Source organism: Papio anubis, chromosome 13 (assembly GCF_008728515.1).
Source record: "Papio anubis isolate 15944 chromosome 13, Panubis1.0, whole genome shotgun sequence".
In the NCBI taxonomy this organism is placed as follows: Eukaryota; Metazoa; Chordata; class Mammalia; order Primates; family Cercopithecidae; genus Papio; species Papio anubis.
Window position 1 is genome coordinate 64,085,641 of NC_044988.1, and position 17,625 is coordinate 64,103,265.

At 44.9% G+C, this 17,625-nt stretch overlaps 1 pseudogene; it reads right to left on the minus strand.

The window, feature by feature from the left end:
* Positions 1 to 5,381: 5,381 nt before the first annotated feature.
* On the minus strand, positions 5,382 to 6,684 carry LOC101024390 (annotated as a pseudogene).
* Positions 6,685 to 17,625: the final 10,941 nt, after the last annotated feature.

Below are 17,625 nucleotides of genomic sequence, written 5' to 3' on the forward strand. Positions count from 1 at the left end.
TGTCATGGTATCCATAATTTTAGATGATGGGGAATTTATTTGCAGCTTGGATCCCAATTAGGAAGGGACTCTTTCTGCCAGAGGTATTGACACTACCCTCCCTATTACAAGAGGATAGCATAGAGATTGAAGCAGAGGAAATGAGGACAAGAGAGAGCTCTGGGGTTGGTGAGGGAGCAACATGGTCAAGCCTTAGATAGAAGCAGCTCTGGTATCACGGGCAAGGCAGGTAACTAGCATTTTGCTAAGGCCTGTTTGGTTAGGAATCTTCGACAACAAGGGGCAGAGAATCTTTCAAGTCACCTCAAATAGGGCCAGGGATATGAGAATCAGTTAATATGGAATATGGCTGTGCCTGCTTAGCAGGGCCTGAGGATGTGAAGTTTTTCTTAGGATGGATGAGGGGAGAGGGTGTAAGTGATGAGCCTTGGGTTGAAACTTAATTTCTATCAAAAGCAATCAATATATTTGCAAACAAAGCATCTGACAAGGGGTTAATATCCAGAATATATAGGAAACTCACACAACACTAGAGCCAGAAAACACAAATAATCTGATTTAAAAATGGGCAAAAGATCTGAATAGACATTCCTCAAGAAAGACATACAAATGGCTAACAGGTATATGAAAAAAAGCTCAACATCACTAATCATCAGGGAAATGCAAATCAAAACCACAATGAGATATCATCTCACCCCAGTTATGATGGCAATTATCAAAAAGATAAAAAATATCAAATGCTGGTGTGAATGTGGTGAAAAGAGAACTTTAATATACTGTCGGTGGGAATGCAAAGTAGTCCAGTCATGATGGACAGCAGTGTGGAGGTTCCTCAAGAAACTAAAAATAGAATTACCATATGATCCAGCAACCCCACTACTGGCCATTTAGCCAAAGGAAACGAAATGAGTATGTTAAAAGCGATAAAAGCATTTCCACGTTTATCACAGCACTATTCACAATAGCCAAGATATGGAATCAATATGAGTGTTCATTAATGGATGAATGAATAAAGAAAATGTGATATATTTACACGATGAAATCCTATTCAGCTCTTTAAAAAATGAAATCCTATCATTTTTGACAGTGTTGATAAACCTAGAGGATGTTATGTTAAATGAAATAAGCCAAACACAGAAGAAAAAATCCCACATAATGTCACTCATATGTGAAATCTAAAAAAGTTGATCTCATAGAAGTAGAAAATAGAATAGTGGTTACCAGAGGCTAGGGAAAGTGGGGTCACCAGGGATGGGGAGTGGTTGGTGAATGGTTACAAAGTTACAGATAGGAGGAATAAGTTCTGGTGTTCTATTACACAGTAGAGTGACAATAGCCAACAATAATGCATTGTATACTTCAAAATAGTTGGAAGGGAGGATTTGGGGTGGTTGTTCGTTTTTTGTATAAATTTGTGGGGTACAAGTGTAATTTTGTTAATGGATATATTGTGTAGAAAAGATAATTTTTGAATGTTATTACCACAAAGAAATGACAAGTGTTTAACATGATGGATATGTTAATCATCCTGATTTGATCATTACATAATGTATATATGTATTGAAACATTACACTGTACCCCAGTATATGAATATAATATGTAAAATTATTATATGTCAATTAAAAACAAAATAAAACATAAAATAAAGACTAGTGTTAAAGGGAAATTGAGGCCAGCTACAGTGGCTCATGCTTGTAATCCCAGCACTTTGGCAGGCCTAGGTGGGTGGATCACCTGAGGTCAGGAGTTTGAGACCAGCCTGGCCAATGTGGTGAAACCCCATCTTTACTAAAAATACAAAAAGTTAGCTGGGCGTGGTGGCAGGCACCTGTCATCCCAGCTACTTGGGAGGCTGAGGCAGAAGAATCGCTTGAACCCAGGAGGCAGAAGTTGCAGTGAGCTGAGATCATGCCACTGCACTCCAGCCTGGGCAACAAGAGCAAAACGCCATCTCAAAATAAATAAATAAATTGAAGTTGATGTTGTCCCCACAGAAGGGTAATTGTATGGCTAGTGAGATCTGCAATAAGGAGTTGGCTTTGCCAGCCACCCAGGAGCCAACAGCCATGGGCAGTAGGCAGCCTTGCTTTTGACCCTGGGGTATATAAGGGGGTTGCAGATGGCCATGTAGCGATACAGAATGATTTGCTAATAAAAGACTCTGGGTACTACTTATGCCTTGGTAAGAAGGAGAAGGAAGTTGGTATCAGAGTTCTTTGACCATCTTTGGCATCCTTATAGATGTCATTGCACACGTCACTGCAGGGGGACATGCGCAGAGCTCTCGTTACGATGTGTGGGCGTGGCCATCTCCACTGATGCTTTTGTCATTTCCCTGAAGACTGAGGAAAAGAAGCTCTGAAGCTCCCTGGTTTGGAGTCCCCATGCCCACAGACTACCCCAGACCTTAAGCTAGAGACTGGCATATTTTGGATTTTCTCTTAGGAAAAAGTTTCACCCATCTGAGCCCTCACTTAAGTCCTCCGTAGAAGTCTACCAGCCACACATGCCACAAGTCTCTGAGCACAAGAGTAGGAGCAAGAGAGATTGAAAGACACTAGGGGAAAGACAGTTGTGTGTCTTTTTAAGCACTTGTATGCTAATGACTTCTCCAGGTGCTGCAGACAAATATGATCTGGAACTATCGCGTACCCCTCACGGCTGTTCCAGGCCTGGGCACTCTTACTTTTAGAGGTCATAGCCCACATCATGTCAAAATGAACATGTATTCCACTTTATGTATAATTTTGTGGTAAATTTGAGATGATTTTTCTACTTCTAAAAATTATTTGTCTTATAAGTGGCTCATTTAATTTACAATTCTATGATTTCTCAACAATAACTATGAAAATGCAGGAATTCTTGCAAAGTAGAAGTGTCTAATCCACAGATTGTTTTAAAATAATGATGCATGAATAAAAAAGTTTACTCATTATTGAAGATTACATAATGTTCCCTTCTGTAGAGAGAACATTATGTTCTCTCTTATGTAAATAAATAATTAAGTTTTTTTTTTTAGGTTTTGTTTTGTTTTGTTGTAGTCAAGGACTAACATGTTTTCCAGAGCTCAAACATCTTTGTCCTTGAATAAAATGTCAAAGACCTGGCTACTGAGCCCTCCTGCCCTGTAGCTAAAACAGCCCTGTTTACTCTCTGCACCCTCTGTTCAGGAGTAAAAATACTTACATAGTAAACACAAATCAAGTTTATGTATATAAATGAAAATTAGAGGAATTTAATTTATGAAAAACATTTTAGGGAACAACTGGTATTTTTAAACAAAAAGAATTCAAGAAGTTACTGTCCTTAGAAGTACAGAAAACACCTGAGAAGGGCATGTATATACATGCTATATGAATGTTATTACCACAAAGAAATGACAAGTGTTTAACACGATGGATATGTTAATCACACACCTGTGCTGAGATTGACTGTCGTTGTCTGTCACTGGTTGGGTTCCCTGGAAGCTGGTGCTGATGGGAAGATTTTCATGCAGAACATTTACTGAGAAGTGCTTTTAAGATCAAAACCTCTGTGCTTAGAAAATGGAATATCCATATATAGAAGGAAACTAGACCCCTATCTCTCACCCTCTGCAAAAATCAAATCAAAATGAAAGACTTAAATCAAAGACCTCAAGCTATGAAACTACTCAACGAAAACATTGCAAAAACTCTCTAGGACATTGGACTGGGTAACGATTTCTTGAGTAATACCCCACAAGCACAGGATCAAAGCAAAAATGGACAAATGGATCACATCTAGTTAAAAAGCTTCTGCTCAGCAAAAGAAACAATCAACAAAGTGAGGAGACAACCCAAAGAATGGAAGAAAATATTTGCAAACTACCTGTCTGACAAGGGACTGATTACTAGAATATATAAGGAGCTTAAACAACTCTAGAAGAAAGAAGCTTTATAATCTGACTGAAAAAATGGGCAAAAGATCTGACTAGACATTTCTCAAAAGAATACATACAAATGGTAAACAGGTGTATGAAAAGGTGTTCAACATCACTGATCATCAGAGAAATGCAAATAAAAACTACAATAAAATATAACCTCACTCCAGTTAAAATGGCTTTTATTCAAAAGGCAGTCAATAACAAATGCTGGTGGGGATGTGGAGAAAAGGGAACCCTGGTACGCTGTTGGTGGAAATGTAAATTAGTACAACTATTATGGAGAAGTTTGGAGGTTCCTCAAAACAACTAAAAATAAAGCTACTATATGATCCAGCAATCCTACTGCTAGGTATATACCCAAAAGAAAGGAAATCAGCATATTCGAGATATCTGCACTTCCATGATTACTACAGCATTATTCACAATAGCCAAGATTTTGACACAACCTAAATGTCCATCAGCAGACAAATGGATAAAGAAAATGTAGCACATATATACAATGGAGTACTATTCATCATCAAAAAAATGAGATCCTGCCATTTACAACAACATAGATGGAACCGGAGGTCATTATCAAAGTGAAATAAGCCAGGGACAGAAAGACAAACTTTGCATGGTCTCACTGATTTGTGGGAGCAAAAAATCAAAACGATTGAACTCATGGAGATAGAGAGTAGAACACTGGTTACCAGAGGCTGGGAAGGTTGGTGGAGAGGAGAAGTGGGGATGGCTAATGGGTACACAAATATAGTAATAAGATCTAGTATGTGATACTAGGTCTAGTATGTGATAGCACAACAAGGTGACTACAGTCAACAATAATTTATTATACATTTAAAAATAACTAGAAGAGTATAATTGGATTGTTTGTAACACAAAGAAAAGATAAATGCTTGAGGTGATGGGTGCCCCATTTACCCTGATGTGATTATTACGCATTGTATACCTGTATCAAAATATCACATGTACCCCATAAATATCTACACCTACCATGTACTCATAAAAATTAAAATAAATAAAAATTTTAAAAGATTGACACCTGTACAGGATGTGAGCAGATAGAAGAAGCAGGGCTAGGCAGAGGGAGAGCTGGAACTACCATGGGAAAGCTCTCCAGCTGGGATGACCCTTTAGAGATAACCCCATTGAGGCAAGGAGGACTGGGTCTTTATACTGACATTGACATCATTGTGTATGAGTTGACCTTGAGAAGGGCATGTGACTTTGGGTGAGGTAGTTCTCTTTAGTCAAAGGCAACCCTGCAGAGAGACTCCATTGAATGCTGTTGACCGTCAGTACTCACAGGGGTCATGAGTGCTTCAGTGCTAGGTGGAGTGAACAGGAATCCGGGCAGCACACCACAGCATCCACCACAGACTCTTAACCAATACCTCTCAAAGTTTAACATCCGTACAAATCACCTGGGGGAACTTGTTAAAATGCAGATTTCAATTCAGGAGTTCTGCAATGGGGCCCAAGACTCCGTATGTCTAATAAGCTTCCAGGTGATGCTGATACTGCTGATCCATGGACCACAATGTGAGTAGCATGGCTCTAAACTGAGCTTGCCCCTCACTTAGCTTTACTTGGAATTGAGATTCTCAAGTGAGAGCCATCAGAGTGCATGGATCGTGGGATATAACTCATCACTGAGTCAAGCATTTCTGAGCCACCAGGCTTCTCACAGCAGTCTTAACATCCTTGTTCCTCAGACTGTAAATGATGGGGTTCAGCATGGGAGTCAAAAGTCCATAGAAGAGGGAGATGAGTTTGTCTGAAAGGTCTGTTTGTCTGCCCCTAGGGGATCCTTGGATTTGGGCTTCCCATACATTGAGAGGATGGTTCCATAGAAGATAATCACCACAGTAACGTGGGCAGAGCAGGTGGAGAAAGCCTTTTTCCTCCCCTCAGCTGAGGGAATCTTTAAAATAGTGGTGAGTATGAAGATGTAGGAGACAAAGATGAACAGGACTGGGACCCCCAGGAAGATGACGTTGGCCACCCCCATGCTGATCACATTGATGGAGATGTCAGCACAAGCCAACTTTAAAACTGCCAGGATCTCACAGATGAAATGGTTGATGACATTGTCCCCACAGAAGGGTAACTGTACTGCAAGAGAGATCTGCACCAAGGAGTTGGCTTCACCAGCCACCCAGGAGCTGGCAGCCATGGGCACATAGGCAGCCTTGCTCATGACTACTGGGTACCTAAGGGGGTTGCAGATGGCCACGTAGTGATCAAACGCCATCATGCCCAGGAGCACACACTCTGTGGCTCCCATGGCAAAGGAGAGGAACATCTGCACTGCACAGCCTGAGAAGGAGATGGTTTTCCTGGGAGTGAGAAAACCATCCATGTCCAGAGGGACTGAAGAGGTTGTGTAGCAGATGTCCAGGAAGGAGAGGTTCGAGGAAGAAGTACATGGGTGTGTGCAGGCAGGAGTCGGACACAGTCACCAGAATGAGAACCCCGTTGCCCAGCAGGATCACCAGATACGTCAGCAGGATAAGCACAGAGAACGTTTTCTCTAGTTTTGGATGGACAGAGAGGCCAAGCAAGACAAATTCTGTCACAGAAGACTGGTTGGATACCTCCATTTCGAACTCTCTCTTTCATCCCTAGGAATAATGAAGGCAGAAAATACATGTTTATTTTTTGACGGCTTGCTTGAGTCAATACATGGGAATTATAGTATGATGTCTCTAAAATTATAAATAAACTTATCCTGTTAGATTCAACTATAAAAACCAAGTTATCTAAAAGCCAGGCTGTATAGCAGGCCTTGGAAGAATAGACCTTGGAAATCTAATAAAACTTTGAATGAAAAAAATGAAGGACATTTCTGCCTAAACAATGATATTAATATACCAAAAGCAATATCACACGACTGCATGTGCTGTCTGTAGCACTTTGTAGGAAATCAGGGGCTTCTGAGCAACTCTGCCTCTGCCATATAATTGGAGACCTCAGGCTGTCATGGCTTGGTGACCCTGGCCCTTGAGGTCACATGACCCATTCCTCTGTGTCTGGCTCCTCCTCACCCAGCAAGTTTCTATTATAATTTAACTTCTCATACAGACAGTCTTACAGGGAGAGAATGTGCTGGCTTCAAAACATAAAACTTCTTATTTCCTTAACAGTTTTATTTGTTACTCAGTATCTTTTTGCAGTTCCATCTTTTGTGAGTTTAGTTAGCATAAATCAATTCATCTGATCTTGACCAGATCTACAAAATCTGACAAAACGGAGTTTCTGGAACCTATAACATGGAGTCCCCACCAAAGGCTTCAGAATTCTGGTTTGGGGAGAAGGAATCATGTGTTTCCTCCAGTAACCATGTCTGCCTCTTTGCTGTTCCAGGACTAGACTGGTGGCATATTGCCTTGCCTGATTGTGGGAACCCACTCATAATTCACACCCCCAGCCTGGGTTGGGTGAAGCCTTGAATCACACCCACATCAAGTTCAATGAGAAACGCCATCCCATTAATGCCATTTGGAAGATCTGCAGATATGCTCACACACAAACCTACTCCACCTTCTAGAATACAAAAATCTGCACTGTGGATTATCACCACAATTTCATCTCCAAAGAGATCTGGAACACCAGATGTCATCAGGTCCTGACACAGGGTGCCCAAAATGACAAAAAGCCAACTGCCTCATAGCTACCCAAGTGCTGGTTAAAAATACAGATTTCTGGATCCTACCTTGGCAGATTGTCTTAGCAATCTGTTTTTGTTCATTGCTTTGCTTTTCAAATAAAAGCTCCCCCATGTACTTCTGATGTATACCGGTCTTGGGAATCACTAATCTGTTTCAACCCTTCTCAGTTCAAAAGTGGAGAAGCTGAGGTCAGGGAAGATGTTTGTGAGCAGCACACGCCTCTGAAGAAGGGGAGTGGGGGTGCTTTGTTCTAAATGGTAATGATACAATGTCCAAAAAAGATTATCTCAGGATATTAGGAATTAAGGGACGGGGAACTATTTTTAGAGAAAAACTCCATTCGGTATCAGGAAGTGCAGAATCTGAGGCTTGACAGAATCTTCAGATATTAAATCAATCCAGTCCCCACCCCTGAGCCACCTGCCATAGGATCCTCTCTTCAATACGTGATTTCTCAGCCTCTGCTTAAACATTTAGGACAACAAGGGGCTCAAGGTAATGTCACTGTCAGAAAGCCCAGGTTGTTAGAACTCTTCAGGGACCTGAAATCTGCCTTTTTCTAACTTTTCCCTTCCTCCACTAATCCTAAGCCTACCTTATGGGCTCTTCTTGTTAGACTTGCCTGCTTCCTTGGCACACTTGCAGCCTTCAGAGCTTTGGAATTAGTTGCTTCATCCCCAAACCCAATTCTACCCCTAGCCCTCCCCTTGCACAGACCTCTTTGTACATGCCTCTTTCCCCCAGCTGGTGAAGAACTGGCCATAGAGGTCCCCTAGCACTTACCCAGTTTAGGGTCCAGTCTGGGATCCTATTGGGCTGCATCTATTGTTTGCAGGAAGGCAGGCCGGTGGAGTGGGGAGGTTGCCAGTTTACCGAGGTCAGGACATGTCACTGGCTCTGGTTTCACCTGTCCTTCTGAGTGCTACCCTGCCAAAAACCAAGCAGGCCAAGAGGCCATGTCTCTCAGAGCTGCCCTGGCAACACAGGTGCACACTCTCGACTTGGGCATGTACTCTTTAACTGCTGTCTCTTGTCCTGGTGTCTTGAAATGGCCCTGGGTGTAGAGGGCTCTAAGGTGCAACTGCAGCCCCAGAAGTCTTTGCCTGACCTTGGGACTCAGTGAGACAAGGAGACACAGGCTGGCTCTCAAACTGGAGGCTCAGCCAGGAGCCCCAGCCTGGAGGGGCTGCACCCCAGGGCGGGCTGGGAAGCCATGCTCAGGCACCAGGCCCAGCTCCCTCTCTTCTCTGTACACCACACTCTCTCCAGAGAGTCCCATAGAGACTGTCTTGGGAATTTAGGACCAGTTGCTTTGGGGCCAGGTCCTATCCCAGAAGCAATTTAAAGTTTGACAAGAGGCTCAGAGTTTAGACTTCACCCGATAGACCCAATTAGGCAACACTGTGGAAATCTACCCGAAATTCTCCTCTATCAGGAAACCTCAGCTCAAAACATTTGCTGGTGCCAGGTACTCAGCATTCTCCTGGGCTTTGATCACAGCAGTTAGTTCAAGGTAACTGTCACTGACCCTCAAAGAGCCTAGAAGGCAAGAAGAGCTGTGCCTCAGTGATCCAGATATTCCCAGAAACTTCGGGTCACATAGATTCCCCAGCCACTCAGGTATCTCCTCCCCTTCACCCAGTAACACAGGTCTCTCTCCTCTCTCTCTGTCTCACTGCTACTGGCTTGCCCCTCACTCTGAATCTCTCTATGCTACAAACATGTCACATGTGCCAGGCACCAAAGAGTGGTTGGATGGGGAGGACACAATGACCAGAAATGGGTGCTTGTCTTCAGAGAATACCAGGAAGAATGGAACTGTCTGTAGTCTAAGGCGGGACTAAGAATGCCACAAAGCCACCCTGGAGGCTGGGTACTGGAGGAGTGTACAGAACTAGCCCAGGATGAAAATAACAGGAATGAAGAAGAGAGTGGCACTGGGAGACATTTAGAAGGAAGGAATTGGCCAGGCGCAATGGCTCATGCTGGTAATAATCCCAGCACTTTGGGAGGCCGAGGCAGGCAGATCACAAGGTCAGGAGTTCAAGACCAGCCTGGCCAATATGGTGAAACCCTGTCTCTACTAAAAATACAAAAATTAGCTGGGCATGGTGGCACGCGCCTGTAATCCCAGCTATTTGGGAGGCTGAGGCAGAAGAATTGCTTGAACCCAGGAGGCAGAGGTTGCAGTGAGCCAAGATCACGCCACTACCCTCCAGCCTGGGCAAAAGAGTGAGACTCTGTCAAGTCGAGAGAGAGAGAGAGACAGAGAGAGAGAGGGAAAGGAAGGAAGGAAGGAAGGAAGGAAGGAGAAGGAAGGAAGGAAGGAAGGAAGGGAGGGAGGGAGGGAGGGAGGGAGGGAGGGAGGGAGGGAGACAGGAAAGAAAGAAAAAGAAAGAAAGAAAGAAAGGAAGGAAGGAAGGAAGGAAAGGAAAGAAAAAAGAAGAAAGGAAGGAAGGAAAAGAAAGAAAGAAGAAAGAAAAGAAAAAGGAAGAAATTGTAGGATTTAGAGAGAGATCTCAGGTGGGAGACACAGGAGGGAGAAGAATCAACAATGGCCAAGATACCTGATGGATTCAGGGCATGCTACCTGAAAATATAGCACCTTGGTGTTTGTTGTTGTTGTTGTTGTTTGTTTTTGTTTTTGTTTTTGAGACGGAGTCTTACTCTGTCGTCCAGGCTGGAGGGCAGTGGCACAATCTCGGCTCACTACAAGCTCCGCCTCTGGGGTTCACGCCATTCTCCTGCCTCAGCCTCCCAAATAGCTGGGACTATAGGCGCTCACCACCACGCCCGGCTCATTTTTTGTATTTTTAGTAGAGATAGGGTTTCACCATGTTAGCCAGGATGGTCTTGATCTCCTGACCTTGTGATCCGCCCGCCTTGGCCTCCCAAAGTGCTAGGATTACAGGCATGAGCCACCGCGCTCGGCCGGCATATTGAACATTTTAAGCTGAAGGAATTTGGGAAACAGTATGTGCAGGGAGGTCTCTCTGACCTTTCCCTGTTTTCCTCCCCTGAGGCAAGTTATAAAACCTAGGAAGGATTTTCTGACCTTCCCCTGATGCAGGTCATAAGACCCTCATGTGAGAGGCACCCTCCCTCTACCCAGAGCAAAGGAACCATCCCTATCTCCAAAGACAGGGAGGCCAAGAGCAATCTGAACAACAGGCCTGGCTATTTCCCTCCATTTGCTACATTTAGCTCATTCTTCTGCCCTAACATCCTTCACTACTTTCCATTCAAACCCACTAATAAAAAAATTACTCAGATTTAACTTTCTTCAGGTCCACATTTCCTTATGGAGGCTCCTGTGTCATGAAAAACTTATATTGAATACATTTGTTTGCTTTTCTCTTCTTCATCTGTCTTTTCTTACAGGGTCCCCAGCCAATGAACCTAATAAGATGGGTAGAAGGAAAAGATATTTTTCCTCCCTTACACACCAAATCTTAAGCTAGGAGAAAGTCAGTGATGGAGTAAGGAGGGGAGCCTGTCGGGGCCAGGGTCGGGGGACTAGGGGGTTGTTTCTGACATTTCACTGTACAGTTCCTGTACATCTATCATGCCTAGCTCTAGGCTGGTTACTAGGAATAAAGATATGACTAAGAAACAGTTTCTGTTGAGGAGTTTACAGTCAATTGGATTTATTGTATTTGAGATAATGGTGAGGGATTAATATTAATAAGAGTTGCCATTAATTAATAACTCTTTTCCGAATCTTGTCTTATCTAAGGCTCCCAACAATTCTGACGTAAGTATGAGGGTGTGATATTGTGATACAATACAACATATATATATATATATATATATTTGGTCTTCATTCTCGGTTCCCAGCACAGAGCTCCTAAAACCCTTGGAATTTCCTTATTCCTAGGAGTGAGGGGAGCATCTTTCACTACTCATCATAAGCCGCTTTCAATCATACTTGAGTTTATGCAAATGAAGTGACTCTTGGTGGGTGCCTAGATAGCTCAGGATAGGGGTTGGTTACTAGAGGAATCAATCATGTGATTAAAGGTATGGAACATTCAGCCTCACCCCTAATCTTCAGGGAGGGGAGAGAGAGGGCTGGAGATTGTGTTCAATCACCAATGGTCAGTGATTGAATCAATCGTGCCTACATAATGGAACTACTATAAAAAGCCCAAAACTAAAGGGGTACAGGGAGCTTCCAGGTTGGTGAACACTGGGAGGGTGGCACCCCAGAGAGGCTCTGGAAGCTCCGCGCCCCTCCCCTACTCCTTGCCCTTTGCAGCTCCTCCATTTGGCTGTTCCTGAATTGTAATATAATAACAGTATATATAATAATAAACAGGTAAATGAAAGTAAAGTGTTTTCCCAAGTTTTTTTAGCCTTTTCAGTAAATTATTGAACCCAAGGGAGGGGTTGTGGGAACACCTCTAACTTCATAGCTGGTTGGTCAAAAGTATGGGTGGCCTGGACTTGTGATGGGCATTGGAAGTTGGGGAGTCTTGTGGAACTGAGCCCTTAACCTGTGGGGTCTGTGCTAATTCTAGGTAGTTAGCATCAGAATTAAATTATAGGATACCCAACTGGGTTCTGGAGTGTTGGAGAATTAATTGTTGTTGGGAAAACCCCACACACTCCATGTCAGAAGTGTTGTGAGCAAAAACAGATCCTAGCAGTAGAAGGATACTTGGATTGTGAGCAACTGTGTGACCTCCCACACTGGGCTAGAGCACCTAGCATTCATGATGTCTACCATCTTTGACCTCTGCCCTCTATGTGCCAGGCAGCTCCCTTCCATTGCACCCACATTTCCTTAAGAGTTGGGGGATACTATGGGGTTCATGGAAGAACAGCAGTACAGTCGGGCCTTGACACAGTTGAATGGGACCTGGAATGTCAATCAGGATCCAAGTGGCTCCTGTTGGCCCCTCTGTGGCAAGGCTTTGTGTCCCCATCTCAGGGGCTTTGCCATTTTGGAGACTCAGCTACCTTGGCCTTGCTTCCTTTCCTCTTTATGCTGCGGCCTCAGCCACAACGGATCAGGCTTCTGCTCACTGCCTTCTGTCCTCATGTTACTCTGCCTTCTCTTTCCTTCTCTTTACTCCTCACACCAACTGCTGACTGTGTCCCCCTGTTATGAGTTCACGCTCACTGAGAGGCAGCTCTGAGGGGTTTGGTAAGTCCACAGGCCGCCTCGTGGCACTGGCTAACCTGTGTGTTGACTACCCCTGGGTCAAGCGTCCACCTGGCTCAGTCAGGTGGGTCCTCGTGACCAGGGTGCCTCATGGTACACAGCATGGAAACAATGTCCAGAATTTCTCAGAAGGAGAATGTGGGGATATCAGGTAAGTGAGGCTTCCTGAAATGAAGCCACAAACCAGCTTGTCTGGACAGCCCAGCATTCGGACTTCAGGAATTATACTCACTCCTTGCCTGCAGGAGCGGTCTCCCCGCCAGGAGGCAAAGCTTGGCCTCCTCACCTTGCCTGGAGACAACCGCTCCTTCCCTCCTCTTTCCTCTTCCCTCTTCAGAAAAGTTCTGCTTCTCTGATCTTATAGTACCTGATTCCTGTGCTGGTTTCATCTCAAAATGGGGGTGGTTCTTTTCCTCCTCCACTGAGGACAGTCTGTTTCCCATGATGCCCAACAGAATGTCTAAGTCTTTGAGGAGGGTCAAAGCTCCTAGACCAGGGACCTGGTCAAAGACTGTGTGAATTCTGCGGTCCACATTTGACCTGAGGAAGCCACAATTAACACAGATGTCTCTGCAGGATGTGCTGGGGTTGCTGGGGTGCAGACTACACCTTTGGTCAGCTCCACTCATCCTTGGCAGACTCACATTTACATACCAACACTCACACACACGGAATATGGAGATTTCTGACACACAAAGCTTTGTCTTGACCAGTTGAAATTCAAATATGCCATGGCTGATCTCTCTGAGGCTTCACTTCACTAGGCAGTGAGGAGAAAGAAGAAGAGACATTTTTAGCAGTACCCCACATCTCAAAACCTGGAGTCCTCACACAGTGAGTGAGAAATCCGGCCCCGAGCTACTCAAATGTGACCCACAGACAGGCAGCATCAGCATCAGCATCAGCCTCAGCATCAGCATCACTTGGGAACTGGTTAGTTATGCAGATTATTGGGCCCCACTTTAGACCTACTGGGATGGGGCCCGGCAATGTAGTGTGTGTGTGTGCGTGCGCGCGCGCGCGTGTGTGTGTATGCGTGTGTATGTGTGTGTATATGTGCATGTGTGTATGTGTGTGTGTTGTGTGTGCGTGTGTGTGTGTGTGTTTGGTCTGTTTTAATAAGTCCTCCACAAGATTCTGAGGCATACTAACGTCTGGGAAGCACTGATCTAACCAGACTTTTCTTAAAATTGGAGTTCCAGTTATTCCTTTCAAGGAATCTAAGTGTGTTGTAACCGAGTGAGTTACAGAGAAACGCCACACTCTGAGACAAACTCAGGAGTCCTTTATTAGCTGGTGGCTGAGAGATGGCTAGCACTCAAAATTCTCTCCGCCCTGAAGAAGGGGCTAGATTTTCTTTTATACTTTGGTTTAGAAAGGGGAGCGGGGGAGTCTAGTTAAAACAATCTTACAGAAGTAAAGCAGGCAAAAAGTTAAAGAAAGGATAAATGGTTGCAGGAAAGCAAACAGTTCCAGGTGCAGAGGCGTTAAATCTATGACAAGGTGATGGGCACGGGGCTTTGGGCGTTATCAACCAGACACAAACACGGACACAAACACGGGGGCTCTGGGCGCTACTAACTGGGCGAATTCCTGGGAACTGCGGATATAGCTTGCCACAGTATCTTATCCAGTTAATTGCATTCTTGGATGTGCTGGAGTCAGCTTGCTGGGAGTTAAGTCCTTGAGGGAAAGGGGAGTGGGTAGGGGGCTGCAGTGAAGGAGCCAAGATGAGTCTGTGGCTCTCTTAGCTAAGGGAGGAAGTCAATTCAGGTTAAAACAAGGTAGGGTACCACATTCCCCACTTGTGTTTTGGGGAATAAAATGTTGAATTCCTCAGTTATAACAAGGGTTATATTGGGTTTAAGATACATAAAGCTTGACAGAAGCGTGGCACCTATAAAGTTAAAGAAACCAATTTAGGCTGGGCGGTGGCTCAAGTCTGTAATCCCAGAACTTTGGGAGGCCGAGACAGTGAGATCATGAATCGCGAGAGGTCAGAGACCATCCTGGCTAACCACGGTGAAACCCGTCTCTACTAAAAATACAAAACCTTAGCCAAGCAAGGTGGTGGGCCTGTAGTCCCAGCTACCGGGGCAGCTGAGGCAGAGAATAAGTAAACCGGGAGAGGCGGGCTTGCAGTGAGCTGAGATCTGGCCACTGCACTCAGCCTGGGTGACAGAGAGAGAGAGACTCTGTCTCAAAAAAAACAATTTAATATACAAGGCCCAAAGACTAAGCCTAACAATAGGAGGGGAAGGGCTCTAGCTGACACAGTGATTAGAATAGTTAGCCACGGATTCCAGTTAAACATGTTTTGGTACCAAGGGTGTTATTTTCCCATTCCTGATGGCGTCTATCTAGATTTTTTTGAATTTTTTGGAGAGGATTTTTTATGACCCCAGACTGATTAGTATGGAAGCAACAACTCTCTCCCAGAGCGGCGCATAACCTTCCTTGGGAGAGAAACAGCAGATCCAAGCCTTGGCGGTTTTGAAGAGCTACTTCAGCTAGAGGGTCTACTTGGGTATGTAGTATATTTACGGCTGATCAGAGATTGCTTCAATCAGCATCTACTTGTTGGGACAGGGACATTAGCCCAGTTTCTCTCTGAACCAGGGCGGCCGTGATCCGGCTATGCTAAAGCTGGTCAGAAGGGGTACGAGGAGTGGGGCGGCTCGGCGAAACCTGGAATGTAATTCAGGGGGAGCGATGAGAAGTTGTCCTTCTGGCCCACTATACACGTTGACCTGGGGGAGCACATGAACCAACACACACAGGAGAGGTTCTGGTTCAGTCCCACTGATGCAGTGTGTGAGACCTGAAGTGCAGGCTAACCAGGTATTGTTAGGTGCCTGGTAGGAGACTGAGGCACTTAAGGAAGTAAGTAGAGACTGATTACAGGTAGCCTGAAAGGGAGAAGCAGGTAAGTTATATCTGGCGCTAATTAAACAAGAAGCATTTCCGGACACGTCTCCTAATGTGAGGACATGGGTGCATGTACGACAAGAAAGAGAGCCAATTTTAAGTGCGGCTTTTACTCCTAATCCAACATAACATGGGGGTTTGGCCTTTAGGCACAACCAACAATCTTGGGCTAGTTTAGGCTGGGTGAGATTGAGGAGGTGATGTACCCCGCCCAGAATGGACAGCAGGCTGGGTTGGAGGTGCTGTCATTGCAGCTGAGGTTTGGGAACCAGGAATGGTAGCAGGACAGTTAAATCGACCCTGTCTGGGTGTTTTTGGAACATAGGGTCACCTAAATCAGTTAAAGGCCCGATTGGCTTAGGAGGGCTCCATGAGACCAGGATTTTCTTCTGGATGGTGAACATAGTTCTGACATCAAATCCTGAGATATAAAGCCTTAATCCCCATGACATGATGTAATACCATTGAGCTAAATTAGGTTTATGGATAGTTATAGTAAGGGGATTACAATTTCTCTTAATACACAGTTTAGGTCAGGAAGCACGAGCTGTGGAAAGGGTAGAACATCGGGTTGATCCCCCAGAGTAGGTGGCCAAGATTACACATGTCCAGTCAGGGCAGAAAAACTGGTAAGAATCTCCACAACTAGAGTCAGGGTGATTTCCAGGAGGTAAAAGTCAACATTCTGAAGTTCTTGTTCTGCACCTTTGGAGTTTCTACATCCAGTCTGGCTTCCGGAGTGTCCAAATCCCACAGCAAGGTCGACGCTCCCCGCTCCCACGACCGGCAGATTGCATTGTTCTTCATGGGCACAGGAAGGCTCTGGGAACAAAGCACATTAATCGACTGCAAAAGAGACTTCCTTGGAGGTTCCTGCCCTCCAAGTAGTGTTTGCAAACACACGTCCTGTCATGAAAGAAATGAGGAGGAAAGAGTAGGATGGAGCAGAGGGCATAATAGGCAGAAACAAACAACAGAGGTAAATAAAAATAATTAATCTGATGGCTTCACTCGACGTAGGCTCTGTTTTAAGGGGCCTGGCCCAGGCCTGGGGACCCATGTTTCTTGTTGGGCTCTGTTGATCTTTTTGATGCGAGAGTGATGAATCCAAGTCGGAATGCTGTCCACTTTCAGGGCCGTTGGTGTGGTAAGGATGACAGTATGAGGTCCTTTTCAGGCAGGAGTGAGTCCTTCTTTCTGGAAGTTTTTAACATACACCAGGTCACCTGGCTGGAAAGAGTGGCACGGCCCCATCTGGTCAGGAACTGGGTTGGGATGAGCTCCCCGGATCAGTGGCTGGATGATGTCTTGTACCTGTTGGAGAGACTGCAGGTACTGTAATAAATTAGCTTGTGAGATTTCTGCTAAATGGGTATCCCTTAGCTTAGGCAAGATAGGCGGAGCCCTCCCATACATGGTTCAAAAGGTGAAAACCCAGCCCGGTAAGGGGTGCATCTTACTTTCAGAAGGGCTAGAGGAAGGAGCTTAATCCAGTTTTCACCGGTTTCTAGGATTAATTTTGTAAGAGTACTTTTTAGGGTGCGGTTCATGTGTTTTACCTGCCCAGAGCTCTGGGGTCGTTAGGCACAATGGAGTTTCTATTGAACGTTTAGTGCCTTATTGACTGACTGAGCTGTGGATGAGGTGAAGGCCGGTCCATTATCAGACCCTATGGGCAGCAGGCAGCCCATGTTGAGGGATGATTTCATCGAGTAAAAGTTTAACTACCATGGTGGCAGTCTCGTTTTTGGTGGCAAATGCCTCAGTCCATCCGGAAAAGGTGTCTACTAGTACCAGGACGTATTTATACCCTGCCTGGTGTGATTTTTACCTCTGTAAAGTCAATGTCCCACCTTTCTCCTGGCAAGCCTCCCCAGAGGTGGTGACCTGGGCTGGGTTTAGGACCTTGCTTGGCATTTACCTGAGCACAAGCCGTGCACCGGAGAGCTGCTTGGTT